The sequence below is a fragment of the Bos indicus x Bos taurus genome, chromosome 17, assembly GCF_003369695.1.
Source record: "Bos indicus x Bos taurus breed Angus x Brahman F1 hybrid chromosome 17, Bos_hybrid_MaternalHap_v2.0, whole genome shotgun sequence".
NCBI lineage: Eukaryota > Metazoa > Chordata > Mammalia > Artiodactyla > Bovidae > Bos > Bos indicus x Bos taurus.
The window spans coordinates 68,922,138-68,930,370 of NC_040092.1; the positions used below are offsets into that span (position 1 = coordinate 68,922,138).

The window sequence follows — 8,233 nt, forward strand, 5'->3', positions numbered from 1 at the left end:
TCAATCTAATGCATTTTATAGTCCTTTAGGTAGACCAAGGCTATGGTATTTCCAGTAGTCATGTACAGATATGAGAGCTGAAGCATGAAGAAGGCAGAACACCAAAGAACTGATGCTTGGAGAAACTCTTGAGAGTCCCTTGAACAGCAAGGAGATAAAACCAGTCAATCTTAAAGGAAATCAACCCTGAATATTCACTGGAAGGACTGATGCTGAAGCTGAAACTCCAACACTTTGGCTACCTGATATGAAGAACTGACTCATTGGGAAAGACCCTGATGCTGGGAAAGACTTGAGGCAGAAGGAGAAGAAGGTGGCAGAGGACGAGATGGTCAGATGGTATCACTGATTCAGTGGACAAGAATTTGTGCAAACTCTTGGAGATGGTGAGAGACACGGAAGCCTGGCGTGCTACAGTCCGTGGGGTCATGAAGAATCGGAAACAACTTGGAGACTGAATCACAGGTAGACCAAATGTTCTGTTTGTTGAGACTTATAATTGAGGATGGAAAAATGTACAAAATGATACATTGAAAGTATACATAATCTCTTTTTTATGGAGTCATCTGCATTCATTGGCTATGTGCACAAGTGAAATAGAGTCCTGAAAATCTGACTTGCATTTGGGAATAGGGGGTTAAAACCAGAAATTATATGTATCTATAATACAAATCTGCCTGCTCTTGGCAGTTTTTACTTCACTGAACTGATTTCAGTGCACTGACTGACTCGGTGATGTTTTATTTTTTGCTAGAAATTAGGAACATGGGCAGTAATCAGAGTGCCAGGGACAAAAAAGACAAATTATACTGTGTGTACTTTGAAACACATTGAGAGTGTTGGTCACCCAGGCCTTGACTTGCTGGATTTGAGTTTGGATTACCTAACTGGGCTTTTAATTCTCTGGTCTAATCAGGTCATCTTTCATCCAAAATAGAAAATGGAGCATTTTTTTTCCTGTGAACATCATATCTATTTTTGATCCCAGTAATTCACAAGTTATTCCTGGTCACCATCACTGATGATTGAATAACAGTGGCTCAAAAGTTTTAAATGAAATGCCAAGAGAAGATGTTTATTATTCATTCTCTCAGGTGAGTTGGGTAAGAGTAAAATGTGTTCCCAAAACTGGTCTTTGACTCTAAGAAAACTCCAGGCCCAGATGGTTTCAGTGCTGAATTTTAGTACATATTTAAGAAAGACCAATCTTATACAAACTTTCTCAGAGAATAAAGGAGATGGGAATATATCCAAACCTGTTTTATGAGGCCAGCCTGCCCCTGATGCTAAAACCTGTCAAAAATACTACAAAACAGGGAAGAAAATTGCAAACCAATATTTCTCATGCATACAGGTTCCAAATTCTTCATAAGACATCAGCATATTAAATCCAATAACATGTAAAAACATATTAGATAGTAATAAAGTAGGAGTTATCCCAGAAATGCAAGTTTACTTTAATTCTTGAGAGCCAATAATTTACCATTTTACCAAGTATAAAAAAGAAAAATTACTTAAATACATGCAAAATTTATCTTTTGCTTTCCTTCACATTCTTCTGAACTTATGTTCCTTTATTTTAAAAAAAGGACAGAAAATGAAGAGCAGCTCCATACTTCAGTTTAAAACTCTAAGATTATCTGCACGTGAATAATTGACTTAATTTTTAAATAGCAGATAGAGTAAGATTTATAAAATCCTGATAACTCACATTTTAGAGGTAAAGTGGACTTCAACTTAGATCAGAAATCAATGTCACAGCTCCATGGAGCAACCTGCACAGTTGTGTTTTCCATCTTAGGCCTGCAGGAGGTGGCCTTCACAGCATCCTTCTAAACCAAGATACTGGATTCTCAGGGGCTTTGGATGTGGCTGGTATCAACCTAAAAGGGACAGGAGAGGCATCCAAGCCAAGGGTGTAGTTCCATGGTTAGCAACTTTATTCATCCATCCATCCATCCATCCATCCATCCATCCATCCATCCATCCATGAGGACCTACTTCATGCAAGGCACAAAATCAGTGAAAGTCAGTGCCCTCATGGAATATATACCTAGAGGAATTACATATAGTAATGATAAGATTATAGTTCTCTTATGTATCAGAAACATAAGGACGAGCTGTGGAGGTGATTCTTGGTCAGCTACAGGACTGACGGCTTATGAGTGAGCCAAAAAACATAACTCCTACCCTTGCTCATTTCACTTCTGGCCAAAGACAATCTACTTTATCATTTTCTCCTTTCTGTATAGGGCTTTGCGTGTTTCAGAAGCTGGCCCTACCCTTCCTCTTGGCTTGTTTGATCACAAAGCAACCTTGATAGAACATCTGTTTCTCCATCACAAGGCAATTGATTCCAGATGGTAAAGTCCGATCATTTAAGAACGATTGATGGAGATATTTTTGTGAGTAGTTTTGATTTTTTTTTTTTCCACTGCCTTCTCAGAGTTTTAAGCAAAACTTTTAGGGCTATTTTTCCTTAAATCTTTACACAGTCAGTAGATCTTCTGATTAATCTCAGTGTCATGAAAGAACCTGGGTTTTTTTCTAAATTGAGGATTATTGCTTTACAATCTTGGAGTGGACTCTGTTGAACAACACAAATCAGTCATAATTTTATATATATATCCTCTCTCTCTTAAACCTCCCTCCCTGCTCAATCCCACCCCTCTAGCTCACCACAGAGCACCAGGCTGGGCTCCCTGTGTTACACGGCAGCTTGCCGCTAACTGTCTATTTCACACCTGATGCTGTATGTATGCCAGTGCTACTTTTCTCAATTTGACCGACCCTTTCCTTCCCCCGCTGTATCCACTAGACCCTTCTCAATGTCTGCGTCTCTGTTTCTTCTCTGTAAATAGGTTCATCAGCAGTATTTTTCTAGATTCCATATCTATGTGTTCATATATGATGTTTGTTTTTCTCTTTCTAACTTACTTTACTCTGTATAACAGGCTCTACGTTCATCCACGTCTCTCCAACTGACTCAAATTCAAGAACATGGAATTCCTTTGTTATTCTCTCAGAAAAGTTACAAAAAAAGATTTGAGGCCCTATTAAGGTAGCATGACTATTAAAGCAAGAATAGTAAAAGAAATTAAGCTAAATTTCCTAGTAATTTCTGAGGGCATGCTATTAGTTTGGACCTCAGGGGTGTGAGTGATGTGACGTGATGTATAGGATGTGATAAGTACACGACTTGCTGGAGTGGGTGCTCAGGGGAAAGGTTTCATCTGATTTCTCCTAAGGGTAATGGCAGTTTTTTCTTCTTTTGTTCTAGTTGGTAATTCCAGGGTTCTTCTGTAATTTCCTGAAGCTTTATAAGGTTGAAATCTGAAGCACTGTCATTTCTAAGTTTTTTGAGTTTCAGCTAAATATATGTAGCGCTTGATACCTACTTATTCCTGCATACACATTCATAATGATTATTAGGCTTCATCTTATCTCAAGGTTTTTTACTGAATGGAAATTTGTCTTTATAACACAATACCACATTAGTTATTTAACCAGCTGCCATCTATCAACATTGCCTGCTGTGCTGAATACTGACTTTATATTAATCACTCCCACCTAACATTCATTTTTGGATCATATTTTGGATTAGAGTCTCCTCTGTATTCAAGAAAGTGATTAGATACATAGGGATGGAACATTTTGTTGGGTGGGTACTCTCTTAGGTTCAGTCAGTTCAGTTCAGTTGCTCAGTCGTATCCGACTCTGTGCAACCCCATGGACTGCAGCGTGAAAGGCCTCCCTGTCCATCACCAACTCCTGGAGCTTACTCAAACTCATGTCCATCGAGTCGGTGATGCCATCCAACCATCTCATCTTCTGTCATACCCCTTTCCTCTTGCCTTCAATCTTTCCCAGCATTAAGGTCTTTTCAAATGAATCAGTTCTTTGCAGCAGGTGGCCAAAGTATTGGAGTTTCAGCTTCAGCATCAGTCTTTCCAATGAATATTCCGGACTGATTTCCTTTAGGATGGACTGGTTGGATCTCCTTGATGTCCAAGCAATTCTTAAGAGTCTCCTCCAACGCCATAGTTCAAAAGCATTAATTCTTCGGCGTTCAGCTTTCTTCTTAGTCCAACTCTCACATCCATACATGACTACTGAAAAACCATAGCTTTGACTAGGCGGACCTTTGCTGGCAAAATAATGTCTCTGCTTTTTAATATGCTGTCTAGGTTGGTCATTGCTTTTCTTCCAAGGAGAAAAGAAAAGAAGAAAAGAGGAAAGAAGAGAAGCAAAAGGCAAAGGAGAAAAGGAAAGATATAGCCATTTGAATGCAGAGTTCCAAAGAACAGCAAGGAGAAATAAGAAAGCCTTTCTCAGTGATCAATGCAAAGAAATAGAGGAAAACAATAGAATGGGAAATACTAGAGATCTCTTCAAGAAAATTAGAGATACCAAGGGAATATTTTATGCAAAGATGGGTACAATAAAAGACAGAAATTGTATGGACCTAACATAATCAGAAGATATCAAGAAGAGGTGGCAAGAATACACAGAGGAACTATACAAAATAGATCTTCATGACCCAGATAACCATGATGGTGTGATCACTTACCTAGAGCCAGACATCCTGGAGTGTGAAGTCAAATGGGCCTTAGGAAGCATCACTATGAACAAAGCTAGTGGAGGTGATGGAATTCCAGCTGAGCTATTTCAAATCCTAAAAGATGATGCTGTGAAAGTGGTGCACTCAATATGCTAGCAAATTTTGAAAACTCAGCAGTGGCCACAGGACTGGAAAATGTCAGTTTTCATTTCAGTCCCAAAGAGAGGCAATGCCAAAGAATGCTCAAACTACCACACAATTGCAATCATCTCACATGCTAGCAAAGTAATGCTCAAAATTCTCCATGCCAGGCTTCAACAGTATGTGAACTGTGAACTTCTAGATATTCAAGCTGGATTTAGAGAAGGTAGAGGAACCAGAGATCAAATTGCCAACATCTGTTGGATCATAGAAAAAGCAAGAAAGTTCCAGAAAAACATCTACTTCTGCTTTATTGACTACGCCAAAGCCTTTGCCTATTTGGATCTCAACAAACTGGAAAATTCTTCAAGAGATGGGAATACCAGACCACCTGACCTGCTTCCTGAGAAATCTGTATTCAGGTCAAGAAGCAAAAGTTAGAACTGGACATGGAACAACATACTGGTTCAAAACTGAGAAAGGAGTACATCAAGGCTGTATATTGTCACCCTGCTTATTTAACTTATATGCAGAGTACATCATGAGAAATGCTGGGCTGGAGGAAGCACAAGCTGGAATCAAGATTTCTGGGAGAAATATCAATAACCTCAGATGTGCCGATGACACCACCTTTATGGAAGAAAGTGAAGAACTAAAGAGCCTCTTGATGAAAGTGAAAGAGGAGAGTGAAAAAGTTGGCTTAAAGCTCAACATTCAGAAAACAATGATCATGGCATCCAGTCCCATCATTTCATGGCAAATAGATGGGGAAAAAATTGAAACAGTGAGAGACTTTGAGGGGCTCCAAAATCACTGCAGATGGTGACTGCAGCCATGAAATTAAAAGATGCTTGCTCCTTGGAAGAAAAGCTGTGACTCTCTTATGTAGTCAATGCAATTTAATCCTCAGTTACATGTTTATGTCTCATCCGTAAAATATGAAAATCAACTATCCTCTGATAATATTCAAGTTTTAGTCTGAAAATACTTAATATAGTGGTCCCTTAGGATTTTTCTGGAGGCCTACTCTTCCCTGTATGGCTGGCTGGCCAAGCTGCAACTCACCCAGGTTTTAATAACAGGCAGTATGATAAAATAGCTGAGGACTGAGGGAGTCCAAAGAGGTTGTGCAAACTCATCAGCTCTGTCATGTATTTTTGTCTACTTATTATTAATTTATTGAAGTATAGTTGATTTATAACATTATTTTCAAGTGTACAGCATAGTGATTCAATGTTTTTGTAGTTTAAATTCCATTAAAAGTTATTACACGATAATAACTATACTTCCCTGTGTTATATAATGTATCCTTCTTGCTTATCTATTTTCTACATAGTCAGATCGGATCAGATCAGTCGCTCAGTCGTGTCCGACTCTTTGCGACCCCATGAATCGCAGCACGCCGGGCCTCCCTGTCCATCACCAACTCCCGGAGTTCACCCAGACTCATGTCCATTGAGTCAGTGATGCCATCCAGCCATCTCATCCTCTGTCTTCCCCTTCTCCTCCTGCCCCCAATCCCTCCCAGCATCAGAGTCTTTTCCAGTGAGTTAACTCTTCACATGAGGTGGCCAAAGTACTGGAGTTTCAGCTTTAGCATCATTCCTTCCAAAGAAATCCCAGGGCTGATCTTCAGAATGGACTGGTTGGATCTCCTTGCAGTCCAAGGGACTCTCAAGAGTCTTCTCCAATACCACACTTCAAAAGCATCAATTCTTTGGCGCTTAGCCTTCTTCACAATCCAACTCTCACATCCATACATGACCACAGGAAAAACCATAGCCTTGACTAGATGAACCTTTGTTGGCAAAGTAATGTCTCTGCTTTTGAATATGCTATCTAGGTTGGTCATAGCTTTACATAGTAGTTTGTATCTTTTATTCCCATACCCTAAATTTGCCCCTCCCTTCTTTTCTGTCCCTTTTGTTAACCACTAGTTTGTTTTCTGTATCTGTGATTCTGTTCTGTTTTGCTATATGCCTTCACTTGTACTAATTTTTAGGTTCCACATATAAGTGATTTAATACAATATTGGTATTTCTTTGGCTAATTTATTTCACTAAGAATGATATTCTCTAGGTCCATCTACATTTCTGCAATGGCAGAATTTCTTTTTAATGGCTGAGTAATATTCTGTTGTACATATTTAGCACATCTTCTTTCGGAGAAGGCAATGGCACCCCACTCCGGTACTCTTGCCTGGAAAATCCCATGGGCGGAGGAGCCTGATAGGCTGCAGTCCATGGTGTCGCGAAGAGTCAGACACGACTGAGAGACTTCACTTTCACTTTTCACTTTCATGCATTGGAGAAGGAAATGGCAACCCACTCCAGTGTTCTTGCCTGGAGAATCTCAGGGACAGGGGAGCCTGGTGGGCTGCTGTCTATGGGATCGCACAGAGTCGGACATGACTGAAGCAACTTAGCAGCAGCAGCAACAGCACATCTTCTTTATCCATTTCTTTATAGATGGACACTTGAGTTGTATCCTGCTGCTACTGTTTAACCACTAAGTCATGTCTGACTCTTTGCGACTCCACGGACTATAGCCTTCCAGGTTCCTCCATCCATGGGATTTTGCAGGCAAGAATACTGGAGTGGGCTGCCATTCTCTTCTCCAGGGGATCTTCCTGACCAGGGATCAAAACTGTGTCTCCTGCTTGGCAGGTGAATTCTTTCACACTGAGCTACCTGAGAAGCCCTGGGTTGTGTCCATATCTTGGCTAATTGCAAATAGTGCTGCTATGAACTTTGACATGCATCTACCTTCTCGAATTAGGTTTTCATTTTTTCTGGATATATATACAGAAGTGGACTTGCTGGGTTTGACTATTCTTTAGATGAAAAATAGTTTGTGATTCACAGATGAACCAAGCCAATGTAACACAAGATTATTGATTGAAAGCTGATAGGCAGGTAAGCAACCAGCATTCACTGAGATTACCCTATCACTGAATCTTCCAACAACCTTTAGGAATGACACTCCTGGCTCTACTTAGGGGATTTCTTTCTACTTTGAAGATTACCAGAAACAAGGGAAAGAGAAAACGACTTGGTAATCATGATTTGAAAAAAAAACTTAATAGAATTTATCAGTTCTGGAAAAAATTACAACAAAGGAGTCATTTTACTAGAGAGGAAGAGCTGAGAATCAAAATTCTCCCCAAGGCCTCTTGTTTCACCTTTGGAAGAGGATTAAAGCTGGTACATGGCAAATAAAACTTCCAGTCTGAAGTTTGCCAAGAAGTCAAAGAAAATTGGATTGTCTTTTTATTCTTGTCAGTGCAATCTTTCTAGCTTGAGGAAAAAGACCACTGAACCATATGTGGTTCAACATAATTCCTGATGTCACTTGCATGAACTAACAGCATTTCCTGGCGTAGATATTTCACTCTGAAAGCAAACTGTGCATTCAGGCCAGACAAGTGAGCACTTCTCATATAATGCACTTTCCACAAAGCTGGGCTCTGCCCCCTCCTCTCTCCTTTGATAGAACAATGCTCTCAATCTGGAGACAGTGGTGCTGCTTCTT

General features: G+C 39.9%; 1 long non-coding RNA gene across 1 annotated transcript; it reads left to right on the forward strand.

The window, feature by feature from the left end:
* Positions 1 to 371: 371 nt before the first annotated feature.
* Positions 372 to 2,461, forward strand: LOC113875162. The gene is made up of 3 exons (XR_003506176.1): positions 372 to 465; positions 917 to 1,094; positions 2,253 to 2,461. It is a non-coding gene; the product is annotated as an uncharacterized LOC113875162 (long non-coding RNA).
* Positions 2,462 to 8,233: the final 5,772 nt, after the last annotated feature.